General features: G+C 39.3%; 1 protein-coding gene and 1 pseudogene across 2 annotated transcripts in view; both read right to left on the reverse strand.

Annotated features, from left to right (window-relative positions):
- Positions 1–23,136, reverse strand: part of HPSE2 (heparanase 2 (inactive)) — a 575,409-nt gene that overhangs the window by 175,359 nt on the left and 376,914 nt on the right. The gene's annotated exons all lie outside the window — the stretch shown is intronic.
- Positions 19,421–20,157, reverse strand: LOC109379684 (nuclear migration protein nudC pseudogene; annotated as a pseudogene).

A 23,136-nucleotide genomic window follows, 5' to 3' on the forward strand; every position in this document is an offset into this window, starting at 1 on the left:
GAAAAAGAACCGTTGCCTCAGTTGGAGCACAGCATGCCCAGGGGTGAGGGAAATTGAAGAACAGAGAAGGATAAAGCTGGAATGGTAAATGCCACCCAGATTATGATAAGCCCCACATGTTGTTCTAAGGTGTTGTGATTACCAAGGAGACAATGGGAAGTTATCTTTAGAATGCAATCACCATGACAGCAAGTCCTTATGCCTATCTTGTTCTTCATTGTATTCCTGGTGTCTATTACATACCTGGTACATAGTAGGGGTTCAACAAATACAATAGCTACCAAATGAATCACTGTTCTAAAATCACAATCAGATGTGTGTTTTCTGGGAAGTGAGACAGATGAGAGGCAAGGAGACCTCAGATAGCTGATTACTGACAGTCTAGGTAAGACAAAATAGGTCAGGTGTATGATGGTCTTTCTTATAATCAACAGGAACTTTGCTGAATAGAATTTAAATTGTTAAATGCTAATAACTTTTTTATTTTAAAATATTATCATGATGGGGGTATTCAATAAATATTTGTAAAATTAATACAGAAAAGGCATTAATTAATTCTACCTTATCTAATATGCTTTGTTTGCTGAGAGGTCAAACAATATGTAATGATAACGATATCAACATTGTTATAATTGATTAGTTTACTTTGGAGAATCTTATTTTCTATCATGCATACAAAGTAGTTATTGCTTTTCTGCAGTGATGGCTGTTTTACAAGATGATATCAGAGTCGTAAAATTGCAAAAGGCAAAGAGGTTATTTGCGAAAAGGTTGAGGATGTGGGGGAAGTTGTTTACTTAACAGAATTTTCAATACGAGTGGAAGAGGAAGTCCAGGTCTAGAATGAGTAAGAACTGAGGGGGGAAAGGAATGAGAATATGAGAGAACACAGGAGATAAGATGAAGGAAATGGAAGAGGGAAGGACTGAGATACATTTGAAGCACTCAAATGGAACTAAATATTGGTCTTAAATTAAAAAATGATCTTCCTGTAACTGGTGAAAAGATGCTGGTGATGCAAACAAACAAACAAACAAAAAAATTAGGCAGACCTAGGTTTAAATCCTGAGAAAATTAGTGAAGCTCTCTGAGCCTTGCCTCCCTCACCAGTAAAACGAGTGTAACAATAGCCGCCTCTCCTAGTTGTGAGCATTCAATGAGATGGCGCATATGAAGTACGAGGCACATAGTAAGTGTGTGACGCATATTAACTCCATCAGGGAGAAGGCAAAGGGCTAGTTCCGTAGTAAGAAGGACTTGGGAACGTTTCACCTGAGGTAACAGTCAGAAAGGAGAATTGGAGCCTTGGACATTTTGGAAGCAGAGCAGAATCGCACTGAATCACTACTCATGTCTTATTCCCTTGTGCCCCTTACTGCCCCATGTTACATAGGTATTTCATGAGCTTCCCAACAAAGTCAGGCATTTTCATGAAAATTTTAAAACATAAAAGCCTAAAAGTGATGCTAAGGAATCAGAACTGGCTATGTAATTTGTGGGGTCCAATACGAAATGAAAATGTAAGACACCTCATTACAAAATCATTAAAAAGTTCAAGACAGTGACAGCAGAGCCTTCGCACAAGTTCCAGGCCCTTCTGAGCAAGGAGCCTGTGTGACTGCACAGGTCACACAGCCATAAGGCCAGCCCTGCAAGGAATAAACCATGTTGACATTTAGGTGGTCAAGTTCATGTCTTAAGGCTCTGTAAGTATAATAAGCATGGGGCCCTTGGCAATAAGTATTCTAGGAGTGTGGCGGTTATCTGCAGAGGTGCTGGGGTCTTGAGATACATAACACAGGGCCAGCTGACCATGAAATGCTAGCTGATGGCCAACTGACATTAGAAGATTGGCACTAAGCACTTTTGAGACCTACATGAAATGTAGTCATTCTCTGTCTCCTTGATTCTTCACATTCTAGTTAATTAAATTACCACTTGACGACACAAAATAACCCACTGATGTAATTTTTATTTTATTTTATTTTTTTAAGCTGAGCCATCCTGCTACCTATTGGCAGCTTAGCGGCAGCTCAGCTTGGGCCGGGCATCGAACTGCTGTTGCGCAGAGCTCAAATTCTTTTTTTTTTTTTTAAGATTTTTTTTTTATTGGGGAATTGGGGGAAGGGGAACAGACAAGTTGCTGTCCTTTTGTTCTTCAGTCTAGTTGTGGAGGACGTTGCTTCACTGGCCCAAGTTGGCACCATCATTGGGCTCTTCCCAGGTGAGGCAGATCAGTCGCCAGCTTCTGGACGGCTGCTCACAGCTGCTGCTGGCTACACACGGTAGCCCATGGCAACCTACCTGCCGTTGCTGGCAGCTCGCGGCAGCCCAGCTCCAGGTTGAGCCATTGTTCAGCATCTTAAGAGGGCAGTGTCACTGGCCCTCATATGTGGGATCCAAACCGGGGCCCTCTGGCATCCAAAGCCAGCTCTTAACCAACGCCACTCGGCCGGCCCCAGAGCTCAAACTCTTGAGCGAGCTCTTAACCAACTGAGCCACTCGGCTGGCCCAAACTGATGTAATTTTACAAAAACCCTTCTAGGTCACGTGGAGCTTTTATTTTGGACCACCTGAGGTGGGTGTGTTTCCAGCTAACTTGGGGAAGACTGAGTGGGTTGAGAAGGCCTAAGAGGCTCCAAAGAAGTTGAGAAGTAGAGGAGTCCAACAAAATGACAATTACCTCCAAAAATATATCAGTTCCCTTTCTCCTAGACACATTGGAATTGTAGCTTCAACAATGTGTGGTGACTTGGGCAGAGAGCAAAGGAGGCAAGCGATGGCTACCATGTGACTTGAAGTTCCCAGGAGGCAGCAAGTGATTATAATCTGAGTAAATGATGGTAGAGAGGAAAGCAGAGAGGGAAGTGATGAGACTGGGGAGAGCCAAGAGGATTTTCCTGTCGCTCTGCTGAACTCACTTCACACACAGTGCAGCTCTTGGATACGTGAAGTTGAACGCAGGAGCAAGTGAGCAGAAAGCAACTGTTAATTGAGTCGATCCCAGAAAATGATGTTGTGCTAAATAATTAGGGTTTTTTGCACCCTGTCCACTAAATATCTGATATATCAACTGTGCATTATTTTCTGTTAATTAAAATTCTTAGTACAACTGTAGTAAAAATGCTTGTCCTTACAGATGTTGCCAGAAGTGCTGGAAAGGAGAAAATGCCAGCCAGCAGTGTTCCATGAATCTAAGAGGGAGGAATTCATAAAAAACTGTGTGGATCATGGTATCATTCAATCATTTCATTGCCATTTTTTTCTTTCTCTCTCTCACCAAAGCTCTGGCAAATATCAGTCCAGAAAAATAAAATGAAATGTCCCCCATGCCACAGGGAAGTCACCATCCCTTCACTCACTCCAGGTGTGCCAAATATCCAGAAAGGAAGGGCACTTTCCAACTCCCTCTCTACCCCCCTCCCTCTCAGCCTGTTAGGCTAACCCCAAATTTACAAAATTACCCACCCAGAACAGGAAATGCAAATGTTGAAGTGCTCATAATGTTCAACCACATTTTCATGTGATTCACATTAAAGCATCTTATGCAAAAATTGAACAAGTACTGAAAAAAAATCCTAATTACACACAATGTAAATGAAGTTTTAAAAATTGTAGGAAATTTGAATTCCTTGATTTCTATAGGCCAAGTATAGAACTTTAACTGAAGTGTTTGTGGATGGTGGTTCTTTTGTTACCCTTAACTTCGTTTCCTTTTATTTATATGAAATGAAGTGGGAAGAAAGAAAGAAAGGAAAAAAAAAAAAAACAGGGGAAATGACAGGAAACAGCTATCCACCTCCGCACCAAATACCAGCAGAAAACCACAGTTACGCTGCCATCTAACAACAATATATTCTGTTTAGGAAACTTCCTGATCCCAGACACAGCCATGTAACTCTAGACAATAATGAAATTACATCCTGCACATGCTCAAAACCATCCTCCATAGCTTCTAACAACATACATATTTTTGCTCTTTGCTTTTGTAAATGCTGAGATTTTACTCCTTAGAAAGGAGCCTAACTATGATTTTCAGAGAAGGTGGTGGTGGTGGTGGTGGTGGTGGTAGGCACAGAAGTGGCAATATAAATTTATCAGGACCTCCAGTTTCAGCTGCCATAAATTTGGTAACTGGGATAAGAGTGCTTGACAATTTCTTATCAAAGAGAGGAGAAAGCAGCCACTTTTTTAAAGGAGAACAAGTGTCTGTCCATGTAAATGATTCATGCAGAGCCCTGGGCCCTTTCTCAAACTGCGACAGTAGATGGGCTCACTCTCAGTCACCAAGAGACCAGTCATTTCCAAACTTAAGAGGAAAGATTTAAGCTGCTCTTGAGGTCACACAAGTGTATTCAATTTTACTTTGCAAACTTACTCTTGCCTAATTTTTCCAAGAAAAAGGTAAATACAACATAATTAAAACAGTAACTTCTATATTGAGATCAAGTTTGAAAAGCATTGCTCACAAAGGTCGTCCGAGATGACAATGTGGACTAGATTCCCAGAAAGTGAAAATTGGGGATGACATTGAAGATCTGTGATTTTCCTAGATGCTCTCAGGTCTGCTTTACCCCTGGACATCAGAGTTCTGATGGTGGTAAATATAACGACGGCTCTGTGAGCTCCTAGGATCCATCCTGTGAGTTTCCATGTTCTGTAATACTAGAATCCAAACTCCCAAATGAATATAATCAACACTCCATGTAATCTGAGGAACACAACCAAAAAGACGTGCTCCGTACACAAAGGACGCCTGAAAATCAGGCATCTACATTGAGATAATACAGTTCTCCAAAGGATCAAATGACACCGAAGACAAATGTATCAAGTTGTTGTGGCAACTGATCCAAAGTGTGGTCCAGCTGTTCCCAGTCTGTTTTCCCAACATCAGAGGCTATTCACTCAAGGCAAACCATAAAAATACCTCCTTGCTCGTAAAAATAGACATTCCCTGACTTGTTCGCCAGACTGTTCATCTCCTCAGGCCATGGTCTGCTGTTACCCATCCGCTCTTGTCTTCTGTTCATCAGAGCAGGATTTGGGGAGAATCCTGCCAACAATTACACTTGGATTCCCTAATTCAACAGAGAGGCTGGCTATCTCAGAAGGGCCCAGGAACATGTGACTCATCCACCCACAGCCACACGCAAATTCAATTATCATCTTTAAACCTTCTTCTTTACACCAGGTGTTTACACTCAGCCTGTCTGGGTGAATGCTTTCAAAGCACATTCAAGTGGAAGCTGACCTATTTCTTTTTTTCTCTATAACATAGATTTTGAAATATGCCTATTCAAAAGAATTGTGAGGGAAATAGTGTAGTGGGAAAAGTATGGCCTCTTCTCTGTGAACAGACCTCAGTTCAATCCTGGATCACCTGTGACTAACCCCGAACAGGTAGATCAGTTACCTGCTCTCTCTGAAGCTTACTTTACTCCTCTGAGGAAGTTGGTGTTAACGGTACTTGTCTTGTCTCGCAGTGCTTCTCAGACTTTAAAATGCATATGAAACACCTGGGGATTTTACTTGCGTGAAGATTCTGCCTTAGGAACTTCTCTGGGGTGAGGCCCAAGAGTCTGCATCTCTAACAACCCTGGGAAATGCTGACGCTGCTGGTCAGGACCACACTTTGAGTAACGGGGTAGTCAGGTCTTTCAAGGATTTAATTTTATATAAAGTAGCTACAACACTATTTGGTAGATGTAAGGTTTTCACCCAGTATATTACATAAAACACTATGTATACAGAGCTTCAATTCCTCTGAGGATTTGACGTTTGAGACAGCCAAAATAGAATTTTAATAACCTAAAATCTCCCATTCTCTTCTTCAAAAACAAGAGACCTGGAAAGGAAAACGGTTAGATTGCCTGGGAATACTGGAAAGTCTTCCCTCGAAGCAGCTGTGCTTTTGACTAGAGCAGCCTTTTATTTTTTATTTATTTATTTATTTATTATTTTTTTAAATTGGGGAATTGGGGGAGGGGAACAGTGTTGGAGAATTGGGGAAGGGGAACAGACAAGATGTTGTCCTTCAGTCTTAGTTGTGGAGGGCGCAGCTAGCTCAGGTCCAAGTCCAGTCTCCATCTGGCCTCCCGTTGGCAGCACATGGCCACTCAGTTCAAAGGTGTCATGTTCAATCTTAGTTGCAGGGAGGGGAGGGGCCGCAGGCCCCCATCCCATGCGGGAGGCAAACTGGCAACCTTGTTGTTAGGAACATGTGCTCTCACCAGCTGAGCCATTCCGTCACCTGTTGGCAGCTCAGTGGCATCTCAGCTTGGGTGCAGCTCACTAGCCCATGTGGGAATCAAACCGGCGACCCTGTTGCTCAGGGCTCACACTCTTGAGCAGCTCTTAACCAACTGAGCCACTTGGCTGGCCCCAAATATAGCAGCTCTTTAGATAATAACCACTGAGAGACTGGTAAAGCAATTAAATACCTAGGAATGGTGGTCACATCTCCCATGTAGCTTCAAAAAAATTTAATATAACATAGTTTATACCCTTTTTAGGACCTTTGCCAAGGAAGGAAACAGAGACAATAAGTATATATTTTCTCATCCAAAGTAGTATGTATAAAAGTCAAGAGTAGGTATGAAGTGCCGGCTGAGTGGCTCAGTTAGTTTGAGTACGAGTTCTGAGCAACAGGGTTGCCAGTTTGATTCCCACATGGGCCAGTGAGCTGCCACTGAGCTGGTGAGAGTGTGTGCTCTTAACAAAAAGGTTGCCAGTTTGAATCCCCCTTTGGATGGTGGGATGTGCCCCCCCTCCATGTGTTCCCTTGCCCCACAACTAGACTGAAAGTGGAGACTGGACTTGGAGCTGAGCTTGCACCCTCCACAACTAAGATAGAAGGACAACAACTAGACTTGGAGCTGATAGGTCCTGGATAAACACATGCTCCCCTTCCCCAATTCCCCAACACTTCCCCTCCCCAATTCCCCAAGAAAATCTTAAAAAAAAATGTACGAAGGATAATAGCAACTTCAAAAAGGCACCATTCCATTCATGTGCTATGTGGATCATTTTGAAGGATTCTACAACATATTGAACATTTAGAAATGTGATTTCCATAAAAATGATAATTAATAACCATAACCCAAACTTACTAAACACTCATGAGTGGTAAGTACTATGCTCAGTGCTTTATATGCATCATCTCATTTATCCTCACAACAGTCCTATGTGGTGGGAACTAATATGACACCTAAGACGCACTCCCAATGTGGAGCCTTTGATCTAGCTGCTCCCTCTGCCCGGAATACACTCCCTCAGTGTGTCTGCTTAGCTAACTCACCTCTCTTACATCTTTGCTCAAATCTCACCTTCTCAAAGATCACTGTTTAATACTGCATGCAGTCTGCCTTCCTCCATCCAACACTTCCTTCATTCCAACTTTTGACCTTCTAACATACCATATAATTTTCTTATTATATTTATTGTTTATTGTCTTTCTACTCACCCTTCTCTTTGCCATCCAAGCCCACTCCACCCTTTCAAAATGTAAGGGCCACAAGCGCAGGAAATTTTGTCTGTTTTGTTTGCTAACCTAGCCCAAGCACCTGAACAGTGCTTGTCACAAGTAGACCCTCCATAAATATTTTTTGAATGAATACTTGTTTTACAGATGCGAAAAACTAAAACAGTGCACTTAAATGAGTTGTACAAGATGATAAGCATTAGAACCAGAATTCAAAACAAGACAGTCTAACTCCAAACTAGTGCAATACTTGACTAACAGAGGAATAAAAAAAGTGAGGGTCAGGAATTTCTAAGTCTAAGCCGGCACCCAGACCCTTTGATTTCTTTTCCCATGAAGATACAGGATAGACAGATACAACCAAACAGCACCTCTCCAGGGTGGGCTGCAGGGTGACTGAAACGAAGACAATTGGGACCTGTACAAAGATAGAAGGCACAATCTTGGGATTTCAAGCCTAGCAAGTCTCTAAAAGCTGCCCCTTTACTGTCCATACATTTAGCAGATGCCCTTGATATAATGCATATAATGTGCTTGGACAGCTTGAATTAATGGCAGATGTTATTAGCTACGTGCAAGGCCCTGGACCAGTGCTACTCAAACTTCCCCTCCTTAGGCAGAGGAGACACCTGTGGGAACCTGGAGATAATGCCAATTTGAGCGAGTGTGTGTGTGTGTGTGTGTGTGTGTGTGTGCGCGCGCGCGCGCGCGCGTGCGCGCGCGCGCACTTTGACATGGCAAGGCAGTTGCCCATTCTCTCGCCCAAACCAACAGGAGACACTGAGAAGCTTCCATGGGAATGACTGAAGAAAAGGGAGCCACCAATGGAGACTGCGGCCTTCCAAAAATCACAGGAAAGCTGCCAGCTCCTCTCGGGCCAGTGGTCAGGATCCTACCACCTGTGTCACAAAAGGCCCTGAGACTCACTGAGATGCTGAGCAACTGGCCTGAGGTCACACCAACAGTAGGCACTAAAGACTTGAAATCAGCCTGTTAGAGAGCAAAACCAAAGCTCTGGTTGCTTCTGCAAAGAACTTAGCACAGAGCTTGACCCCGGAAACACTCATTAAAATACAATACATATATACACATATCGGTGTGTGTGGATCTTCTCTTAAAAACAAAGCTCTCTTTGATTCTTGTACTTGCTTTTAGAAAGTCCTCTTTTTCTTTCTTCCTTTTACTCTGATTATTTTGCAGCCAAGCCCCATGTCATTCATGGTTCCCTTCCCTTCTTGTCCTTCCCTTTTTAAATTCTCTGCAACTGGTATCTGTGTAGGCGTAGCTCTCTCTGGGGCCCACAGGGATTTTCTTTCTTTTTTTAAAAAAGATTTTTATTGGGGAGTTGGGGGGTGGGAACAGCGTTGGGGAATTGGGGGAAGGGGAACAGACAAGTTGCTGTCGTTTTGTTCTTCAGTCTAGTTGTGGAGGACGTTGCTTCTCTGGCCCAAGTTGGCACCATCATTGCGCTCTTCCTGGGCGAGGCACATCAGTCGCCGGCTTCTGGACGGCCGCTCACAGCGGCTGCTGGCAGCTCACGCTGGCTGCTGGCTACATACGGTAGCCCNATTACTGCTGGTATGCACTGCCTCATTTCCTATGCCATGCCTTTTCCTCAATGTGGATTTTCCATCCATGCCTTTGAAAGAATAGGATAGGCAGAAAATGTCTATATTATATACAAGTGTGTGTGTGTGTGTGTGTGTGTGTGTGTGTGTGTGTGTGTGTAAAACAGTATCCATGTCATCATATAATAGGCTTTTTATGAGGACCCACCAGAAGAATTTATCTCAAAGATTAGTATCAGGAAAATGATGTTTTTCATGAAAAATTAGTTTTGTTTTTGACTTATGTACACTAGATTTTATTTACCACTTTGACTTGGCTACTTGGAAGTATAGAATCGAATTTGTAGCCCACCTCTAACAAGAGAATAAAACCAGCTGATACATGTTGTAGAGTGCTAATCTTTCTCATTGCTTTCTTGTCCTTCTAACCCTATTTTTCATTTACTCTTTTTTCCTCATTTATTTTTATCTTTTTGCTATTAGGCAGAAAAGTGGCCAAAGGGAAGTTTGAGAGAAATTGAGGGGAAAAAAAGGCACTCAATAATTCACAAACTATATATATATTTAGCCCTCTATATATACAAAGCAAAACAAAGCAAAGCCCCTTAATTCCTGCTTTATTTTCTTTTCTCCAAAATGCATCTTTTATCTTATCAAATATTTGGGAAAAGTTCAGGAGGTGGTATTGTCTTATCAAGTTTAAAAACATTCTTTTCTTTGTCAGATCAAATGTTGTATTTGATACAATATAGTTTGAGGTTCAATCATGAATCTAGTAACCTTTAACTTGTTATAAATGGATTTTTCCCTCCTAAAACTTTTTAGATATTTTTATGTTTTCCTGGGGCTAGAACTGGCCCTTCTAAGTAGCACCAAAAGTTGTTAAGGATTGAATGAATACAATCAGAATTACCTGGTATTTCCAGGATATATTTCCCCAAAGATCATGGAGTGCTTCACAGGTAAATTTAAAGGATCTTTCTAAATGAAAACAGTGCAGTTTTTCTTTCTTTTTTCACAACGAAGAAGACAGTCCAGGGCTTCACTGCAGGACATATTCAGACACGGNGCAGCCCAGCTCCAGGTTGAGCTGTTGTTCAGCATCTTAGCTGTAGAGGGCAGCGTCACTGGCCCTCATATATGGGATCCGAACCGGGGCCCTCTGGCATCCCAAGACAGCTCTTAACCATCGCGCCACTCAGCGGCCCCGGGATTTTCTTCTTAATGTGCTCCCTACTTCCTCTACCTGGAGCACCTCTCCTTTTCTACCTTCTCTTCCCAAAGAAGGAGAATAAGCATGGCTTGTGAGATTGCTAGAGGGACTCACTCCTTGCTAACCAGAAGCCCACTAAGCCCCCCAGGGGGAACCATCTTGTCTGTTTTTTTCTCCCTAATCTATCGCTAACATCTAGCACAGGGCCTGAACATAGTTGCTCAAAAAATATCTTTTGAATGAATTAGTAATTAAAACATAACAAGGTTACCCCACAGAACCATCCAGATTCCCTCTTTTGGCTGAGAAGACCATAAGGAAATGCCTTGAAGCATCTGCAGAGTGCTATAAAAATGCTCAGTAATGGAATATGTGCTAAACATCTGTATGTTCTATAGTGAGACACTTTCATAAACACAGAGAGATTGGGAAGGATCACAGAAAGACAGAAGGAAAAGGAAGATGGAAACTTCCATTTTGTGAGTGCTCAATATACTGTCTGTATGTAGTGTGCAAAGTGCTTTTCATACATTAACTCAGTCTGCACAACAGTTTTGTGAAGTAGGCATTAACCCCACTTTACAGATGGGCAAACTGAGGTCTGAAGGATTTACTTTCTCCTCAAAGCTCCAAATCTATTAAGGATCAGAGGGATTCTGTCCAGGCTCATCTGACTTCAATGCCCTTTTTCTACCAAACCATAAAGCACAGCTCTATAGGTTCTTTGCTTCCAAAATAGGGTTTTAAATATGTTTTAGCACTCCTGTGAATCAGTTACACTGTTAAATCGTTTTTCCAATTTTTATTTTTTATTTTTATAAATAGGGTCCACATTTCACTTGCGCTCTTTTCTCTAAAATTGAATATCTATGTGACGGATTCCTTCAGCTTTTCCTTTTAAGTAGAATTTTTGCTTAACCAGTCATTCTAATGTCCCATTACCCCTGGCAATGCTCATGAATTTCCAATAGATGCTCTCCTCAGAGTCATTTGCTCACATTTACTTATATTGCGGGCAAATCCACAGTTGCTCTTGCAATGACTTTTTTTTAAATGTTCATTTTTATGCTTTTAAATGTAGCTAAAAATCTAAATTATAAAATTGATCTTTAAGCCTATAGCTGTAGTATATCGCCATATTTCATTTTTCTGCAAGAAGAGAAGTGAGGAATGATGTATATAAATGCAGACTAAAACCAAAGAGAGAAAAGTGCTAACTTTTATACGAGAAGAAATTGAAAATTAGACGACTTGAAGCTCTGACTCTGATTACAAGGGGCAGGAATTTCCTAGAGGCCAATTCCTAGGACAATTTTTCTTACATGTGTCCTCCTATTTATATGTCAGAAAAGAAGCTACTGAAGAAAGTTTTATGCCAAAAAATATGGTGAAGAATGTATTCTTAGCAATCAGACACAGGCCACCATCTTCTATGGCTGTGGTTCTCAAGCTTTAGAGTGTATCAATATCACCTAGAAGGCGTGTTAAACACAGATTTTGGGGTCCTGGTTCAGTGGGTCTAGGATAGGGCTTGAGAATTTGCATTTCCAACAAGTTCCCAGGTGCTGCTGCTGCTGCTGCTGCTCTAGAAGCCATAGGTTGAGTGTGCTCTCTGGACTTTATGTCCCAGGGGCTACTGATGTTCAGTCCGAAGGCTCCAGGATGTAGTCCTCTATCCTCATTAAATATCAGAATCACCTCATGAACTGCTTAAAACTCCTGATGTCAGTGCCACACAGCCATAGGTTTTTATTCTGCAGGTCTGTGGTTCACAGACATTGTGAACACCTGGGATTGCCTAACTTGATACATATTTAAAATGGATTTTTTTTTTTGGAAATTAATTTTCAAATTTTGTCTTCTAAAAATAATTCTAGAGGAACAAAAAAGCAGACAGCAGGATTTCAGGTTAAATGCTGTGGTTTAAAAATAGGCATTTTACTAAGCTCCCTCCAAAAAGCTAACTAGAACAATGGTAACAAATAAAATTTTTAAAAAATGCATTAACCTACAAGGTCTAAGAGAATAAGACACAAGAAAACACCACAATAAAAATGCTGAAAACAGAAGGAAGAGTGGTAACTGACTTAGCTGACAACAGAAGGCTGAATTCCACAGTTGTGAATTCTTTTAGGGAAGCCTAAAAACAGGCTGCCCCTTGCTGTGGAATACTAGAGAGTCTCAGGAGCTGGGAGGACCAGGTGCCTTTGAGAATGGGGGGTGGGGAGGAAGGTGAACTGAACAGGAGAATTGAGAGGCAATTAGATACTCACTCTTCATCAGTTGATATTAGAATGTAGTCCAGGGACTCCTGGGGGTCCCCAAGACCCTTTCAGGGATCCATGAGATAAAAATTTTTCATTATAACACTAAGCCAATTAAGTGCCATTTTCGCTCTCATTCTCTCGTAAGTGTACAGTGGGGTTTTCCAGAGTCTATATGACATGTGAGAATGTCATTGCTCATACAGTTAATGGAATATATTCATGTTCTCTAGACTTTTCTAAGGTATGGTTTTGGGATATAAACACATATGTATGTTTTCAAAGGTTAACCTAGTTTGTTCTCAATACTTCTACTGTGTTCTTACAAGTTTTTTTCTGTTATACCTGCTATTATCTGTGTAACCCCATAATCATCCTATAAATTATTTTGAAATTCTAATGTTTTTCTTATGCCTACATGGAAGTAAGACTATTTTGTTGTCTTGTTTTGCAATTTCATTTTAAAATTATTTTGAAAACTTTACATTTTAAATTTAGAAAAGCATCTTAAAGCGTAGGTTATTGTACTGCATTGGCTAGAAAGGTGCACATGGGAGCTGAGAGAGACTCATAGAATTGACATGGCTGAATGCCTGCTGAATGAAAACTATGTAAAGTTAGTGAAAGAAATCACCCCAGTGCCGCTTCCCAACAGTACAGTAACTTGTTAAGTTAAAGATTTAGCTGCAAACATGAAGACAAAGTTAGTATTTCAGGATATTAATATCTGGATAAATCTACTCACATAGCTTTTTTTCTTGTATCCATCCAACATCAGCCTCAATTAAGCATCAATAATGATCTTTTATGTGAATGGCACTAAAATAACTTGGTGCGTTGGCACTAAATACAAATGGTGATGCAATATACAAAGTGTTAAATAATTGATTTGACTCTTGTGGCTTGTACTGGAAAAACTCTGCTCACATGTGGACTGATGGTATAAAAGCAACAGTGGGTAAAACTGCTGGCAACTTAGCACAAAGCAAGTCAAGAGCATCAAGCTGTACTGGTGATCACTGTCACACACTTGCAATAAAACAAAAATGTGTTTCACTTAATAATTCCCTTGACGAAGTAAAAAAAATATTCATTTTATTACATTTTTAACCCCTGAGTACACATTTAAAAAGTAATCTGCATGACTAAATGAGAAATATACATAAAACACTTCACCTCCACAGCAAAGTACGATGGCTGTCTCAAAGACAAACATTTGTGTGATAGTTTGAGTTGCAAACTGAATTGGTCATTGTTTCATGGAACATTTTTACTTGAGACAATGACTGACAGACAAATTATGGTTATTCAGACTTGGATATTTGGGAGGTATTTTTCTCAAAAATGAATAAAGTAAGCCTGTCACCACTGTAAAGAAAACAACTGACAGAGCTTGTTGCTCATTATAAACTTTGAAATGTTCAGTGAAAATTCGAATTTTAGAATATTTGTATCTGCCACCATGAGCTCATTAGGTTCCAAAACGTAAAGACTTTTCTGATTCGGTCAGTAGTGATAGTAATAAATGTGCTTTTTTTGATGTATTGTAATGAAATGTCAACATTTGGAAGATCTGCATAATTGACAACTCAATAGAAAACAATATTTTCCAAATGATCAATGCATGATGTTATAGAGTCATGCTTATGAGTAAAAGATACATTCAAAATGCAAAACCAATAGATTTTAATGCATCAGAGTATGAAAAATTCTTTGATATGGCTTTATATTCCACATTGCAACTAATCTTTAAGAAGCTATCACTTGTTGAATTTTGGGGTAGTATCTGAGAAGAATAGCCACAATAATCTGAAATAGTCAATTCAAATACTCTTCTGTGTTATAGCTATATATCTCTGTGAGGGCAAATTTTCTTCATATTCTCAAACCAAAACAACATATTGCCGCAGAACATAGAAGAAGATATGAGAAGCCACATATCTTCAATTCAGCAACAAATATGGACAGTTAGGAGTCTGCAATGTAATAACCCATCCTGATCACCTAAAGAAATGGTGGGAGGAGAGAGGAAAAAAGAGAGAAAAAACTTTAATACAGAAATTGTAAAAAAAAAACATGGAAAGAAGGAAGGAACGGAGGGAGGGAGGGAGAAAAGGGGTAGAGAAAAGAAAAGAAATAAAATAAATGAACAATTAAAATTGATATCCTCAGAGAGAAACAAGGAAAGAAGCTATAATAAGCCATAAAAAAGGAAGTTTTGAGGAATAAAAAGAGCTTTTGGAAATTGGACATATGATAATGTAAATGAAAATTTCAACAGAAAATTTAGATGATTAAGGAGATTCATTAGAAAACAGAAAAAAACACAAGAGAAAAATATTTTAAAATTAGAGTACTGTTTGAGGAGTTTTGATATCTGACTTGTAGAAGTTTCAGAAAAAGGAGAACAAAAAAATAAAAAGAAGGAAATTATCAAAGAAAAAAATTCAGGAAAATTTCCCTAAAATAAAGGGCATGAATTTGAGATTCACAGGACCTACCATAAACCTACTGAACAAAATAAATAGAGCCACATAAAGGATTGCCTGGGACAGGAAAATCTTAAAAGTACCAACATAGGGCAAAAAAAAACAGGGCAAAAAAAAAAAAAGGACTGGAAAATTTTTAAAAGGCATTGGATTCCAATGGACATTTTGGTTGTTTCCAAGTCCTGGCTATTGTAAATAGGGCTGCAATAAACATAGGGGTGCATATATTTTTTCTTTTATTTATTTATTTATTTATTTATTTTATTGTTAGTTTCAGGTGTACAGAACAATGCAATAGTTACCCTTTTCACCCTCACAAAGTAACAAACCCCCTCCCCCATCTATTGCCCTCCCACCTCCGATATCATGCTTATCTATTACAATTCCATTGAATCCGTTCCCGCACTCTACTCCATGTCCCGAGGTTATATATGTATATATAATTATCGTTGACATACAGTATTATTCAACATCAGTTTCAGAAATACAATGCGGTGGTCAGGCCTCTACATCAACTATGAAGTGGACTCTCCAAAAGGACATGGGTCCATCTGGCCCCCTAAGAAATGCTTACAACATTATTGATTGTATTCCTCGAACTGTCTTTTTCTATCCCTGCGGCCAAATTACAATTACCCAATTGTATTGTCTCATCCCTTCCCCTTCTCCTTCATCCCCACCCCCTCCCGACTAGCAACCCTCAGTTCTTCCTCTGTGTCTCTGAGACTATCTCCATCGGTGCATATATTTTTTCAAATTAGCGTCATGGGTTTCTCTGGATAGATACCCAAGAGTGGAATTGCTGGGTCATACGGTAGTTCCATTTCCAGTTTTTTGAGATACCTCCATACTGATTTCCATAATGGCTGCATCAATCTGCAGTTCCACGAACAGTGCACCAGGGTTCTCTTTTCTCCACAACCTCGCCAGCACTTGCTGTTTGTTGATTTATTGATGATAGCCATTTTGACCAGAGTGAGGTGGTGTCTCATTGTGGTTTTTATTTGCATTTCTCTAATGATTAGTGAGGTTGAACATTTTTTTATATGGCTGTTGGCCATTTATATGTCCTCTTTAGAGAAATGCCTCTTCATATTCTCTGCCCATTTTTTAATTGGGTTTTTTTTTTTTGGTGTTGAGTTGAATGAGTGTTCTATAAATTTTGGATATTAACCCCTTATCAGATATATCGTTGGCAAATATCTTCTCCCATTCAGTAGGCTGCCCTTTTGTTTTATTGATGATTTCCTTTGCTGTGAAAAAAACTTTTAAGTTTGATGTAATTCCATATGTTTATTTTTTATTTCCCTTGTCCAAGGGGATATATCAGTAAAAATATTACTGAGGGTAATATTTGCAAATTTACTCCCTATGTTTTCTTCTAGGAGTTTTATGGTTTCAGGTCTTACATTTAAGTCTTAAGAAACTGTGGTACATTTATACAATGGAGTATTACTTGGCTATAAAGAAGAATGAAATCATACCATTTGCAATGATATGGATGGACCTAGAGACTATTATGTTAAGTGAAATAAGTCAGAGAAAGACGAATACTATATGATCTCACTTATATGTGGAATCTAAAAAACTGAATGAACGAGCAAAGTAAACAGGAATGGTCTCAGAGATATAGAGGAACAACTGATGGCTGCTAGTTGGGAGGGGGTGGGGATGAGGGAGAAAGGGAAGGAATTAGACAGCATAAATAGGTAACTACAATATTGCCTCAGGGATAGAAAAGACAGTTCAGGGACTATAATTAATAATGTTGTAGATATTTTGTAGGGTGTCAGATAGTCACATGTCTTGTTAGAAAGACCACTTCATGGATGGGGTAGAGGCTTGATCCTGCACTGTACACGTGAAGCTGATGTTGTATAATATTGTATGCCAACTATAATTGAATATACATATAGTCACAGGACGTGGAGTATAGTGTCGGAGTGGAGTCAAGGGATTGTAATAGATATGTATCATATGGGGGAGGAGTGGGGTGGGAGATTGGGGGAGGGGGGTTGTCACTTCGAGGGGTAAAAAGTATAACTAGTGCACTGTGATGTACACCTGAAACTAATTTAAAAAAAGTTTATTTCACAATAAAAAAGTAAAATTAAAATAAAAAATTAAAAAATAAAATAAAATGTATAATTAAAGGAAGAGAAGATAGAAATAAATAAATAAATAAATAAATAAATAAATGGCATTGGATTTCTCACTAGTTATATGGAAAGCTAGAATGAAATGCAGCCAAAGCATCAAAATCTGAGGGAGATCTATGTTTATCTAAAATACAAATCAAACTCTAATACAAGGTCTCAACATGTTTAACTTTCATTTATCTTTTCTCAGGAATTTCTGGGGAAAAAAATGTTCCACCAAAATGAGGGTGTAAACCTCAAAAAAAAGGCATGGGCCCAACAAATAAGAGAGTCAAGAGGAATCAGCAGGATGATGGTGAGGGGAGATCCCAAGACAACAGCTGTGCAGAAAGCTCAGAGATCAATCAGAGCAGATGGGACCAGAGGAGGGACTGCTCCAGGAGAGTACCTCCAAGGACAGGACGAAGCGATGGCTACCTGGGGTGTTTGCAAAGAGAGATATTTACCCCACTGGTAAATAGGGGTGAATTAGGGATAGATTAGGAAACTAGGCAAATGAAAAAGAGACCGTTATTAACTCCAGGAAAAGCAAAAGGGTGTGAAAGAAAGAAAATATAATCACAGCACACCACATTCTCTGATGTGAATCCTATTTACATAGTAATGAAATGTGAGCACCAAGTTCTGATCTAACCGATACTTAAGCTATAAAATATTGGAGGATGGGGAAAGGTAAGTATGTTTCACTATGTGAGGAGTTAGGGATGTATGAGAGCTAAACTCTCATCTTCCATGGTAGGAAATGAATAGATATTATTTGAATTGGGCAGGGGGCAGGGGGAAACAAGAAATAGCAGCATCAGATTGTTATTTAGAAATATGAAAGCAAATACCAGAAAAAGTGGCAAAAATTGTGATGACTGCTTCTGGAGAGGAGGCATTGAGGATGGCAAGAGTGACACTGGGCACTGATGGTTTCTATTATAAACAAAAATGCACTACATGCTGATTACAGAAAAATTAGAAACTACAGAAAAAATGAGAATAAAAGAGTCCCTGTACTCCTTATATCTAAAGGTTAACACTATGAACCTACTAGCGCCTTTTGAGTTTAAGTGCATTTTATATTATTGAGATATGATTTGTATATTTTATATTTTACTTTATTCGCTTGACACAAGCATTTTCCCATTTATTATGTTTTTCATAAATATTTTCATGGCAATATATTTCATAATAGATAACATTATTTATTTAGGTGTAACAATTTAGGTCTGTTCCTAATATTTTATTACAAAAAATTTCAAACAGAAAGACAAATGGGAAGAACTATATAATAAAACACTATATATCCTCCACCACAGTTCTACAATTAACATTTTGTTATGCATGATCTATCACGCATTTATCAATCTGTTTATCCCTCCATCTATCCATTGATCCATTGTATGTTTTGAGGCATTTCAAAATAAGTTGCAGACTTTGGTGTGCTTCATTCAAAACACTTCAACAGGCATACTAGTTGATTAATGCTAGTTCAATATATGTTTGCAGTTCTTTTTCTTAAGTAAATTTTACAAATAATATGCACAAACCTTAAGCATATCACTGAATGAATTTCGACAAATGCATACTCCTGTGTAACGCAAATTCCTATCACGATGTAGATTACATTACAATCACCCCAGAAAATTCATGCACCTTTCCCTCTCAATCCATAGCCCTACCCCCTACACCCACAAAGGCAGTCACTATTCTAGTTTTTAAAATCTAGTCCAGAACTTCATGTAATTGGAATAATACAAATGTGCTTTTTTATATAAGGCATTTTGCACTTGGCATAATGATTTTGAGATTCATTCATGGGTGCAGTGTATTTGTTCTCTTATCTTGCTGAGTAGCATTCTTTTGTATAAATATACAACAATTTAAGTTATTTTCTTTCTAGTGGACATCTGGGCTGTTTCTAGTTTTTGCCCAATACTATTAAAACTGGTATGAACATTCTTATAATAAGTTTTTGTGCAGTATATGTTTTCATTTCCTTTAGGTAAATACCTAGCAATGGAATTGCTTTGTCATCGAATAGGGTTTTTTTCTTGTTTGTTTTTTTTTTGGTGGTGGTGGTGGGGAATAAATAGTTTCTAATATGTAACAGTAGGCCAACTGGGGAGGACAAGAGCCCTCAAGGCCCCAGCCCTTTTTCCATGATGCCCTGGGACCTGTGTAACTGGGCCAGTCCCATGTCATTTTCACACTGAGGCCACAACCCAGGGAAGGGTGGGAAAGTAAGGTGGATGGCTGGGGGCTCAGCCCCAAGAATTCAGGGAGGCAGACAGGCTAGTTGAATTTGGCCTTGGAAAAATCCATCTCCGGATGCAGATGCATGAACTTTTTCAGAATTTCCTGTTTCTTCTGCTCCTCCAAATTGGGTGGCCCCATGGACTTCTGTCTCTGGTCAGACATTATCTTTTCTATCATGCTGTGCCTCTCACTGTCCAGGTCTGACGGCTTGGAGTTCTCAGGGTTGATCTTCTTGGTATTGGTCTCAGGGTCACTGGACACCAAGCTACTCCACCATTCTATCTTGTTGATCTTCTCCAGATGCACCGTTGCCACCTTGCCATCCTCAATGAGCCATGAGCTCTCCACCTTCACCTCATTGTAGAGCTCCTGGTCAATGATCGTCAGCTGCCCCTTGAGCCCCACCCTGAGGTGTGGCTGCTGGATGTTCACCACCACATCCTTCCCCTTCAGCCGGAAGTTCACACGGAAGGGCACTGCCAGGTCCAGCTATGATGGTCTGGGTCCAAAGGTAATTGGACAGGTGTACCCCACTGCCGGGGTTGGGCTTCAGTTTCCCTCTGTCCTTCTCATCCTCCTCATTCTCCTCACCCTCCTGCTTCCCTGGTGAGCCAAGGCTGCCATTCTGGAGCTGGGCTTCATGATTCTCTGCATCTGGTTGATCTCCAGCTGCAACCTGTCTACCTCCTCATCAGTCAGCAACTTAATTTGGGCCCAGAGCTCTCTGACTTGGCTTCTATACAGAGTTATATAGAATTTGCCAGATTTCCCAAAACGAGCCAGCTATATAGGGATAGTAAGAATTTTTCATCTGTGTCATTTTTTGGTAAATTGTATTTTTAAGAAATTTGTCCATTTCAATTGTCACATTTGTTGAAATAAAGTTGTCCATAATATTTCCTTATGATACTTTTAATGTCTATAGGATCTACAGTGAGAATCCCTCTTTCACTCCTAAAACTGGAGGTTTATGTTCTTTCCCATTCTCTCTCCTTCTCTTTCTCTTTCTAGATAGGGTGTTTTCAAATTTGTTGATCTATTCAAAGAAACACCTTTGGTTTTGTAAATTTTCTCTATTGTTTGTCTATTTTATGTTTCATTCATTTCTGTTTTTATCTTTATTTTCTTCATTTTACTTAGTTTGGGTTTAATTTGTTCTTTTTATAGCTTCTTAAGATAAAAACAAAGGTCATTAATTTCAAATGTTTTTTCTTTTTTAATATAAGCATATTAGATTATAAATTTCCCTCTAAGCTCTGATTTTACTAAATCCCACAAATTTTGATATATCTTTATAATGATTCAAAATATTTCCTACTTTCCCTCATGATTTCTTCTTTGATCCATAGATTATTTTAAAGTGTGTTATTTAATTTCCAGATATTTGAGTTTTTTATTGATATTTTTGTTACTAATATATAACTTAATTTCTGTCATCAAAAACACATACTGCATAATTTCAATCCTTTCAATTGTATTGAGAGTTGTTTTACAGCTGAGCATAGGACTGTCTTGGTGAATGTTCCAAGTGCACTTGAAAAGAATGTGAGTTCAGGGCCGGCCGAGTGGCACATTGGTTAAGAACTGGCTTGGGACGCCAGAGGGCCCCGGTTCGGATCCCACATATGAGGGCCAGTGACACTGCCCTCCACAGCTAAGATGCTGAACAACAACTCAACCTGGAGCTGGGCTGCTGTGAGTCGCCAGTGATGGCATAGGCTGCAGCCCCTGTGGCAGTGGGTTGCCATGGGCTACTGTGTGTAGCCAGCAGCCAGCATGAGCGGCCAGCAGCCACAGTGAGCGGCCGTTCAGAGGCCAGCGACTGATCTGCCTCACCCGGGAAGAGCGCAATGATGGTGCCAACTTGGGCCAGTGAAGCAACGTCCTCCACAACTAGACTGAAGAACAAAAGGACAGCAACTTGTCTGTTCCCCTTTCCCCAATTTCCCAGTGCTGTTTCCATCCCCCAATTCCCCAATAAAAAAATCTTAAAAAAAAAAAAGTGAGTTCAACTGCAGTCCACAAATGCTGATTAGATCAAGCTGATTGCTAGTATTTTTCAAATCTTCTATATCCTTCCTGTTTTTATTTTAATCTAGTTGCTTTATTAATTATTGAAAGAAATATTTTAAAATCTCTACCTATGACAGTGGATTTTGTTTTTCCTTTTTCTCCCTTTGGTTCTGTTAGTTTTTTCTTTGTATATTTTGAATCACTGTTATTAGGCACTCTACTAGTTTTCCAGAGCTGCTTTAAACAAATTATCACAAACGGTGGCTTAAAACAATCCAAATGTATTATTGTACAGTGGGAAGCACCAATCATTAAGTCATTTATCTTGGTCTTGAAAATCTAAGAACCTGAATTTTGAAATAAAAATAGTCTAACTATGTAGATTTGTTTATTTATGACTTCAGACCCAGAGTTCTGGTTGTTCAAGCTCCAAGCTCAATACCCCAGTACTGAATTGATTCTTTTGACGGCAGATACAGATACAGATATAGATAGATAAGTACCGATAATTCTGTTAGGTTTTTTTTCCCTGATAATGACTCTTGATGTTCTCTACATTACTAAGACATTTTCACTTCAGCATTTCTAGGATTAGAGAAACATGGCATTTGGCTTTAATTTTTACCGAGTCCCCCTGGCCAAGATTTCCTGGAATTGTTCCATGACTATTCCAAGTCTTGACTGAAAACTATAGCTGGAAGGAATAAATGACAGATTCCAGGTGCTAATTGTTGTCTTCAAATGAGTGCTGATCCTGGAGCCAAAAGAAACACAACCCATTGCCCGCTCTGGGGGTATTTTTAGAGTAGTTGCAAACACATGATCTTTACCTTGAGAGATGGCCAATATTTTTAAAGTAGCTAATATACAAGATGCATTTATAAAAAATATGTTTCTCCATTATAAAAAAATACTGTGCTGCTCACTTTAGTCCATTTGCACTAGAGAGTGCCTGACTGGTGAAGAAAAGTTTTCTCTGATCTTTCCCTGTCAGCCATGCTAACTGAGCAAGCTATACATTCTTACCCATTAATATTTGTACACTGATCTCGTTATTTCTCCCTACAAATGCTATACATTCTTCAAGCTTCAGTCTTCATCTTATGTTACCCAGGTAGCCTTGGTGAGGACACTGAAGAGAATTTGAATTCTCCCACTGGAATGTAATACATTCAGTAAAGGATCATTGTCTTATTATCAAAGCTGTAACAGTTAAGAGAACAGCCCTTAGAGTGAGACAGACCCAAACTTCACATTCAAAATCTGCCACTTTTAATGCAATCTTTAGATTTGCTACAACTTCCTCTAAGTTGTAAAAAACTAGAGATGAAAAATAGTCCTCAGCTCATTTGGTTGTTTTGAAGATGAAATATGGTGAGGCATATAAAAGTTTGCAACAGTTCCTGCTATATTGTTATTATTATTATCATTGCTGTTATTTACCCCATAGTAAATGCCCAATAAACGATTGCCTAAATAAACACTTTTTGAATTAAATAAGTGCTATTTTGGTGAAAGAGAAAAAAACACACAAATTACAAAAACAAGTTATATAAGAAAAAAATAATAATTGTAAGTTATAAACACTATGAAAAAAAGAGCTAAGAAAGAGAATTCTTTAGGAACCTCTTTTAGATAGGCTCATCAGGGAAGGCCTCTTGAAGGAGATGATGACATGGAAGCTGATTCTTTTTTTTTTTTTTTTT

This window comes from Hipposideros armiger, unplaced genomic scaffold (genome assembly GCF_001890085.2).
Source record: "Hipposideros armiger isolate ML-2016 unplaced genomic scaffold, ASM189008v1 scaffold_28, whole genome shotgun sequence".
NCBI classification, from domain to species: domain Eukaryota; kingdom Metazoa; phylum Chordata; class Mammalia; order Chiroptera; family Hipposideridae; genus Hipposideros; species Hipposideros armiger.